Source organism: Danio rerio, chromosome 11 (genome assembly GCF_052040795.2).
Source record: "Danio rerio strain M-AB ecotype USA chromosome 11, GRCz13ab, whole genome shotgun sequence".
Lineage (NCBI taxonomy): Eukaryota > Metazoa > Chordata > Actinopteri > Cypriniformes > Danionidae > Danio > Danio rerio.
The window spans coordinates 19272038-19282500 of NC_141031.1; the positions used below are offsets into that span (position 1 = coordinate 19272038).

At 38.4% G+C, this 10463-nt stretch overlaps 1 protein-coding gene across 4 annotated transcripts in view; it reads right to left on the reverse strand.

Moving 5' to 3' along the window:
- Positions 1 to 10463, reverse strand: part of suclg2 (succinate-CoA ligase GDP-forming subunit beta) — a 253960-nt gene that overhangs the window by 31830 nt on the left and 211667 nt on the right.

Consider the following 10463-nt stretch of genomic DNA (forward strand, 5'->3'; position numbering starts at 1 on the left):
TTTAGGAACTTTTATGTGGAGGCTGAAGTATGAGAAGGAGCGCTATCCTGCTAAAGAATTTGCCTTCTCCTGAGGTTTTAGTCTAATGGTAGCACAAATGTCTTGATACCTTAGGCTGTTGATGCTGCAACACATCCACTCTGCAGACCTCTCGCATATCCCCATACTGAATGCAACCCTAAACCATGACTTTTTCTTCACAAAACTTGCCTGATTTCTTTGAGAATCTTGGCTCCATGCAGTTTTCAGTAGGTCTTCTGTAATAATATAATGATTAGGATGCAGTTCAACAGATGATTGATCTGAAAAATGTACCTTCTGTCACTTTTCTAAATGATCAACTAGAAGTCAAATTAGTATTGGTTGCGCTTACAACTAGGATTGACAACAAGACTTTTGTCAGGAAGTGTACTGTGCTAATACTGCAAAATCTAGGATATACCTCTCCAAGTGCCTAGTAGTCGTTTCTCCATTTTATTTTATTTTTTTATTATTTCAAACTTAAACAAAATCCAACAACATCAACACTTCAACAACAAATTAAAACTTTCATCATCAACAAAATTAAAAAAATAATAATTTGATTATATTTTAAAATATTAATTTGATTTTAATGTTTTATTTGATTAACGTTGTCTTTGATAAATCTGAATTAAATAAAAAATCCAGATAAAAATTAAACATTTACACTGTAAAAAACAATGTACTGCCCAAATTCAGCATTTATTTTTTTTGTGACTGATCACATCTAGATTTACAGATCTAGATAGACATAGGCTCAATGAGAAATAATGTGTTGAGCCAATTGAAAAACCATCAAGTCTGCCCAATCTTGTTATTGGCCCAACTGAATATTTTAAATTGTTGTAGCTCATCTTGTGTCAATCTGATGACTCTTCCGTCTTTTGAATCTATCAGGTAAAGTGTCACAGTGTCAGAACACCTGTATCATCTTTCGCTTTCACGCTTGTACTTAGTCATTTTAACAAAAACCTCAAAAGCTGTTGGTTGTGCACCTTTTTTACCAACCAAGTTTGTCAATGGTATTAAAACGACACAGATCACTCTGCCTATTCATGCCAGAGTCCTGTGGAAAAAGTGACTGACAGGTGGTAATTTGTGTGCAAATTATCTTTATTCATTTATGATTTGGTTACAGGTAAATCAAAGACCATGCGGGTCAGGAAGTTAAAACGATAGAATACCAATAATTAATTTGTTTTAAATTAATTAATCATTCATAAATAATTAATTTATAGCTGCCAACGATGAAGATGCCATCGTGATGTTTCACATTGGACATCGTACAATACTAAATTGGCCGACATCGCCCAACCTTAATTTGATTGTCATTTTGCTATCAAGATGTTACCTCTTTAACCCTTAGAGCTAAACTTTAGTCATAGCAATTGTTAAATTATTTAATTAAATAAACAAGTTACTAAACTTGAACCAGTAATGTTACTTTTTTCACCCTTATTTTGACTCATTTAAACATGTACTGTATAAACATGGTAACTCTGCTCTGATTCACACCAAAACAATGGTGTGGATGATAGCTTCATACCTACAGTATATACAGTTTGTGTTTCCCAACAGCCAAAAAATCATTTTTAAATACTTTTTAACCCTCATTTTTATTTAAAGCACTTTAAATTACCATGCATAACATGTGCTATATCAATAAAGTTGCACTGCCTGGCATTTTGAAAAACATTCAGACCAAGAATGAAGGAAAAAAAAGTTACAAATTAAGTCTTCATTTTTAAACAAGCACCATTTTTAAATCTACCTCAAATACAGAACAGACTTTTCGGGAAACATTCACTAGGCCTTTCTGTATCCAGAACATCGCTCAATCTCCCTGGTTCCAAGAATCTCTCTGCTCCGTAGAGACGTCATTGAACTGTTCTTGAAATGAAATTCATTATTTTTTTCCCTCTCAAAACATGTGCCATTTTCTCTGCAAGAGCCGGCAAATCAACAGCGGCTATGGGTTCACATTGTGCTAACGTCTTTCATCCCTCCGTACCACGTGAAGCCTCGGTCAGACGTGTGCCCGCTCTTTCCATCTCTCCGGGAAAGAAAAGAAACCAATCAAAGCAGAAATGGATTTGCAGCCAGAGACTACAGGCATTGAGGATGGAGGAGGGGGGTTTGGTGTGTCCTGGTGAATTGAAACCCGGCGTCGGCCATTTCTGCTTCAAGGTCTGTGTTTCTTGTGCTTTAGTGGTGGGGTTGTGAACTGTGACAGCTACCGTTTCAGGTTGAAGCATATCAGAGATGAGCGAGACCATCTTTTCAGACGGCACGTCATTCAATTCTCTTTCAACACACAGGACTCAATAATGTCAACAGAGGAAGGACACACTGAGCTTCGAGAGGACACTTTTTTTATGAAAGTTGAGTGCGTAAACACTTGAGACGATGACAGTTACAAGTTTCAATATAGTTTGTTGAGCTGAATTACGAAGATTTTTAGTCATTTTAATAGACGACCAATAAACAGATCTTAAACCTCACACACAAATTAAATTCTCCCACTGATCCCTGTGCCTTTGTTTTTTTTGGAATTTGACTGTTGTTTAGAATGCATCACTTTAATGTTTACACTGCATTGTGTCAAGTTTTATGACATTTTATATATATAAAAATAAGGAGGCACGGTGGCTCAGTGTTTAGCACAGTCACCTATCAGCAAGAAGGTCCTTGGCTTGAGTCCCGGCTTGGCAAGTTGTCGTTTCTGTGGTGAGTTTGCATGTTCTCCAAATGTTTGAATGGGTTTCTTCTGAGTGCTCTGGTTTCCCCACAAAGACATGTGCTTGAAGTGAATTGGCCTAAAGTGTATTAGTGTGTATATGAATGTGAGAGTGTAAGGTTTAAGTGTTTCCCAGTACTGAAAGGGCATCCGCTGCGCAAATCATATGCTGGAATAGTTGGCAGTTCATTATGCTGTAGCAACCCCTGATAAATCAGAGACTAAACTGAAGGAAAATTAATAAATACTGTAATACTGAAACTGAAACTAGAATTCACACAGGCTCACCGAAACTGGACCATAGACGATTGGAAAAACGTTGCCTGGTCTAATGAGTCTCGATTTCTGCTGTGACATTCAGATGGTAGGGGTCAGAATTTTGCGTCAACAACATGAAAGCATGGGCCCATCATACCTTGCATCAACAGTTCAGGCTGTTGGTGGTGGTGTAATGGTGTGGGGGATATTTTCTTGGCACACTTTGGGCCCATTAGTACCAATTGAGCATTGTGTCAATGCCACAGCCTACCTGAGTATTGTTGCTTCACCCCTTTATGATCACAGTGTACCCATCTTCTGATGGCCATGTCATAAAGCGCAATTCATCTAAGGGCCTACTCACACTATGCTATCCGTACCGTGCCCAAGCCCGTTTCCCGGATCATTTGAGAAGCGTGAGTGCGCTGAATCGGGCTCAGGCACGGTTCACTTGGCCGGCTCCTGCCCGGTTGGAAGAGGTGGGCCTGAGTGCGGTTCACTTGGGCTTTGGCGCGGTACACATGTGTGAGTGCAAAACGCGCCAAAGCCTGAAACTGAAAGCGAGGAATGACTTTTAAGGGACTGTTTAATATGGATTTTTTAATCATTCTTACTGTTCAGTGAACGCAAACTGCCGTACTGCGCACCTTCAGCATACTTCCTAATTCCTGCAGCACGAGGACCCATTGTTTATGAGTGTGAAAAGTGGCTGATCTGTTATGCGAAATATTTGACTGTGTGTCACCGCATTCCTAAGGACTAAAGCGATATAACTAGAGAAATCTCCACTGTGCTAAGCGAGAGAGCTTACTTAACAGTGCAGAATTGATGACGTAAGCATGCCCAGGCCCGATTGAAATGTGAGTGTGGGCCGTCGGGGGAGACAAGCGTGCTTTGGCCCGGTTCGAGGCAACTGTACATAGTGTGAGTACGCTCTAAGACTGGTTTCTTGAACATGACAATGAGTTCACTGTCCTCAAATGGCCTCATCAGTAGCTAGATTTCAATTCATTAGAGCGCCTTTGGGATGTGGTGGAACCCGAGATTCGCATTATAGATGTGCAGCCGACAAATCTGCAGCACCTGTGTGATGCTATCATTTTAATATGGGCCAAAATCTCTGAAGAATATTTTCAGTACCTTGCTGAATCTATACCAGGAAGAATTAAGGCAGTTCTGAAGGCAAAAGGAAGTTCAGCCTGGTACTAATAACATTTACATTTAGTCATTTAGCAGACGTTTTATCCAAAGCGACTTACAAATGAGGACAAGGAAGCAATTTACACAACTATAAGAGCAACAATGAATAAGTGCTGTAGGCAAGTTTCAGGTGTGTAAAGTGTAAGAAGCAAATTATTAGTAATGTGAGTTTTTTTTTTTTTTTTTTTGAGTACAGTTAGCGGTGGAGCCAGAGAGGCAATTACAGATTAGGAAGGAAAGTGGGCAGATTGAATGCGAGAGTTCGGGAAAGTGATTTCTTCCCTCTTTGGTATAGAACCACGAGGCGACGTTCATTCACAGAACGCAAGTTTGTGGAGGACACATAAATCTGCAGAAGTGAGAGCAGATAAGAAGGAGCAAAGCCAGAGGTCGCTTTGTAAGCAAATATCAGAGCTTTGAATTTGATGCAAGCAGCAACTGGCAGCCAGTGCAAGAGGATGAGTAGCGGAGTGACATGTGCTCTTTTAGGTTCATTAAAGACCACTCGTGCTGCTGCTTTCTGAAGCAGCTGAAGAGGCTTGATAGAGTTAGCTGGAAGCACGGCTAGTGGAGAGTTGCAATAGTCCAGTCTGGAGAGAACAAGAGCTTGAACAAGGAGTTGAGCTGCATGTTCAGATAGGAAGGGTCAGACCTTTCTGATGTAATAGAGTGTGAATCTGCAAGATCGAGCAGTTCTAGAAATGTGGTCAGAGAAGTTTAGTTGGTCATCAATCATTACTCCAAGGCTTTTTACTATTTTGGATGCAGTAATGGTTGCCCCATCTATCTGGATTGAAAAGTTATGGTGTAGAGTCGGGTTGGCAGAAACTTCAAGCATTTCTGTTTTCGCGAGGTTAAGCTGAAGATGATGAGCTTTCATCCAGTGTGAAATATCTGACAGGCAGGCTGAGATGCGAGCTGGAACCGAGGGATCATCAGGGTGAAAAGAGAGGTATAGCTGGGTATCATCAGCATAGCAGTGGTAGGAGAATCTATGTTTCTGGATGACTGGTCCTAAAGATGTCGTGTAGATGGAGAAGATAAGTGGCCCAAGAACAGAGCCCTGAGGTACCCCAGTGTTTAGATGCTGTAGGTTGGACACTTCTCCCCTCCAAGACACCCTGAATGATATGTCAGAGAGGTAAGATCTGAACCACTGAATAACAGTGCCTGCAACGCAAATAAGGTGTACCTAATAAAGTGTCTGGTGAGTATAGAAATAATATAAATATATAATCAAATGACATAATTATATTATGAAATCTGATATTGTGATTCTCAAATATGTGTAAGAATTTTGTCTTGTAAACAGCTGAATACTGATCATCTTGTGATGGGCGCCGTCATGTTAATCTGCACTGCAGTGGAGATATTAGAGCTTCTGGATTTAAAACATGTTAATTTACCAACTTCTTCTGAAATACATGAAAGCAGGTGTCTGTTTAACTGGGAGAAGAATAAAGTAAACATTCTAGTTACTTAAACAATGTGTAGCTGATGTGAATAACACAAAACATCTATTTACTCTGTTTAAAAAGAATTATTATTGTCATATGTCTGAAACCCAAAATAAACATTATTTGTTTGAAAACACTGATACACTGTGATTTATTTATTTATTTTTATTTTAAATAAAATAAAGATTGCTTCAGCTGTTAAAGGGTAAAATAAAAGACAAAATAAATTAAATTAAATCTTTTGTTTTCTTCAGTTTGTCGTCATAAAGTTGATGCAGATCTTTTTTTGTGTGTTTTTTTTTTTTTTCAATAAAGAAGTCAAAATAGTATCAGGAATTTCTTCATTACAAACAAAGGAAGATCTGTACCAAAAACCCACATTTCTGATGCCTGTAATGAACTATAATGAACAACATCCCAACTATGACAACATCAACAGCCATGCTTAAGCATCCTCTCCTTTTAGTGGTAAAATCTTCTGAGACCAAGTTCTTTTACTGGATCATGTGTTTGGTCCGTCACGTTAAAATTTCAGTCAAACTGCATCAGAGATTGTTCAGAAGTGGATCTTATTAGCAGCCTTGGTCTAGGTCAGGGCTATTCAATTGGCGGCCCGCAGGCCGAATCCGGCCCCCGAGGCTCTTTGTCTCGGCCTTCCAAACAGTGTGACCAAGACATCAAAAATAAATTTAGTTCAGTCGACAAACGGCCGCTATAGTTATGAAGTTACTTGCGTCTGTTTAATAACAGCACGAATATAAATCTTGTGATAACAGTGAAACCATGAGTATTTTTCAGACTATATAATCGTACAACCAAAATCTATAATTGTTGCATCCCTAATTGTAATGCAGTTCAAAACATAACATATGAATGTGTCTGAATGTAGAAAAAGGCTACTTCAGCAATGCACTGCTCTTGTTTTGCTCTGAAATACAACATTTGAATGTTTGTATAAAAAAAAAATATATTGTACAATGCACTGATATTATGTAGTTTCAAAATACAATATATTAACATTTTAATGTAGAAAAAGCCAGTCTGGGTGTCTTAAAGATTCAGGACACCCTGGAGAACTTTTTTTTTTATATTAACAGATGTGTGTGTGTGTTGAGCATCAGTAAAGACAATGTTAGCACCTGTCAGCTTTAATTGTGGGTAAAACTGGATAATTTTGAGCTTTTGTCAGCTGATTTCAGCTTCCGGGTTTAAAATGATTTTTGGAGCGGGATCAAAATCTGCAACGTAGCGCAGTACTGCAAGTGCAATGATGATACGTCGGTTTCTCATTATTATTCATAGCGGAGTTTTCTTATCCTATGAGAAGAGCCGGCTGCTTAATTATTCATGAGAGCATGTGCTTTCCGAAGCCAAGGCATGCCAGTTTCAAGCAAGCTGTGAGACACAGACCCACGGCACGCAGAAGCCGTTCATGAAGGCTCGTATGTGTTTGTTTCCATGATCCACGGGGTTTGTTGCATGTTTTTTCCCCGCGATCTTGTCAGGGCTTATCATACAACAAAGCTGTGTGTGTACTGCCAGCATTTTTGTCGGGAGAGCAGTACGAGAATTGAAGAGTGGCGGACGTTGACTTTTATCAGGAGTTCGTTCACATTCAGACACATCGCTTTGCTGCTGTGTTTGCCTAAATCCTCTATATTACCAGCAGGGCTAATGGTTAAAATAGGCAGGTCAGGATACCTGCTGCACTGAGTCTGCATTCAAATCTATAATTTAGACCCGGGGATCAAGAGAGAATCCTCATTTATAGTGTTTACATGAACACACTTATATTTATAATGATATAAATTATGGTTATGTGTATATGAAATTACAAATAACAAATGTAGCAGGGCATTACTGTTTATTTCTTTGCAGTTTAACTTTGTGAACTATAAACTCATGCGTCTTCTCATGGTTTGTGTCTCATTTTGTGAGCTAACTGTCAACAACATTTGTTCGCTCCCCTTCTCCCCCGCTGGCCACGCCCACTCCTGCCTATGCTCGTGGAGCTCCACGCCCATTAATCATGCATCTTTTGAAAAAATTCTGAAGTAGACTTTAACCGAAAGTAGGGGGTGTCATGGCCCTTTAAGGAGCAAAAATATACAGCATATGGGCCCTTATATGCGTCATCACTCATATAGCAAGTTATATCTCTCCGGCCCTTCGTTTGGGATGCTTTTCATGAACCGGCCTCCATGACAAACTAATTAAATAGCCCTGGTCTAGGTTTACACTTATTCACATAAACTGAACTAACAGAACTATCACAGCGCTGTTAGGTTTTAATCAAACCCAACATGTCAAGTGTAAACAGCAAGATGACTGGAGAATCTGTCATGTCACAGCAGGTTAAGCCACCAAGGTTTCTGTTGTCTGGCTTAAAAAGCTATAAAAGCATCCCGCCATCTGTATCTCTCTCTCTCTCTCTCTGTGTGTGCGCATGTGTGTGCGTGTGTGTGTGTGTGAGTGTGTCTTCTTCTGTGCTTTTTTGTCTCTTTATGTTTCTTCCTGCATTTTCTAATCAGACGGCTTAAAAATAAATAAATAAAAAAATAAAAAGGCTAGGCGCATGGAAGCCAAACGAATGCCCATCAGTGCTCAATTTAAAACCTGAGCTTGGATGCAGACTCATTTATGAGAGAAATCTGTAGGTCTCAGAGGTCTCGGAAGACAATGTGCTGCAGATATGAAGAGGGAAATGGAGAAATGGAAAACTGATTCAAAAATTACACTCTACTGCTCTGTTCCGAGACCTTTTGAGTTGACTTCTGAAAAACTATTTTGAGACATCAAGGGTACAGCGGTTTGAAGGCTCTTAAAACACCATATACTGGCTAAACTGTAAGCTACCACAAGCATCCTTTGTGTTGGGGACAATGGCAACATGTACTGCACTGAGTTCAGTAAAACTAATTCCATATTGGAGGATTTATTTGGTGATAACAATTCCCTATTTTCAATATATAAATAATAATAATGATGACGGTGGCTCAATGGTTAGCACTGTCACCTCACAGCAAGAAGGTTGCTGATTCGAGTCCCGGCTGGGTCAGTTGGCATTTACATCTGGGTTTCCTCTGGGTGCGCTGGTTTCCCACACAGTCCAAAAACATGTGCAATCCGCTTGTTAAGTCGTGACGTATCGGTGACATATGAAATACTGTTTCTGGGTCCAAGTCGCTACTCATTTAAATTGAGAAAATATTTACTTATGACCACTTTTTAGTCATATCACACATTAAATTGAATTTTCTATAAAATCATTGTGTAAACATCAGTCTCTGGACTTGCTGCATGCATCACAAATACCGAAATTGTAAAAATTTATAAAAAAGTAATTACTTTCTGGCCATCGAATATTAGGCATGGATGTATATATTGTGATCACGATTTTCGAAAGTAGTACAGCGCTTTGTAAATGTTTACTATTACCATTTGTTGAATCTCCTCATACAGTTTAATAGAGCGATTGGAACGGGAAGCCGCTTCATGTGACGTCACACTTAACAAGTGGATAGATGAATTAGGTAAGCTAAGTTGTTCGTAGTGTATGTGTGTGTATGTGAATGAGTGCATTTCCCAATACTGAGTTGCAGCTAGACGTAGGGTTGTGCAATTAATTGAAATCGAATGGCAATTGCGATTTGAACGTTACGGTTAGCTAATCGCAGGAGGGTGCAATATGAAATATATATTCATATATTTTTTAATTTCCACTGCCCAGAGCAAATGAGTGACTGCTGTCTGTGTGTGACAGTCTTACTAGCCAATTGAGTGACCACACTTTCGTTCTGCCCAATCAGAATTTTGCAACCGAACTACAGTATGTGGAACACCTAAAATAACAAAAAACAAAAAAATGAAACAAACAGGAAAATGCTGACGAGTGCAGGATGATGACATTTGCAGCTTCAGGAGCATTAATAAACAAATTAATATAAATAACAGGACAGCAGTGATAAGGGAATATTTTGGTTTCAAAGTCACAAACACCCGACAAAACCAGGTAATTTGTAAGAATGGATACCGCAGCACAGGGAAATACAAGAACCAGCACCTAAAAAAATCACCATGAGGATTGTCTTGCTGAAAAGTCTACTGAATGTATTGACAGTGGCACTCAATGTAGTAGCAAGGAACAGCTAAGTACAATTTCAGAGTAGTTTCAGCAATGTTAGTTTGCTGAGTGTTCTGTATTTTTATAATTATTATTATCTCCCTAATTTGAGTTCAACTTGTTTACAGATAGATAAGGTCACTTTATTTGTGTTTACGGTTTGTTCTAGAGAAAAAAAAAAAGTGTTTCAATTCGGAATAATTAAAAAACAACCAAAATAAAAAAATATATAAATAATAATAATAATAATAATAATAAAAAAGTCATCCACATATTTAGCAGAATTCACACATTAATTAAATAATATTTGTGTATTTTGGTGTATACTATAGAGTAAAAACATTGTTAATATGTTGCTACATAATAGCACTTCAAAATCATGCTAGCTTATAGCAAAACTCAAAATAATTCTGCTTTCATATCACCACGTTCATTTAGATTACCTTAATATATCATAAATAATTTGTTATTTAAAAACAAATAATGTCATCCTCTGGTTGACAACCACTGTCTAAGCCCATTATTTATAGTTATAACATTTTCCTCAAAAGACAGCTGTCCATGTAGTCATTTTTCAAGCGCACTATGATTTACAACAGAACATCTCTCATATTAAATCCGACCCGAAATTCCATCAATGAAGATGGAAAAAACTGACATCTGAAAA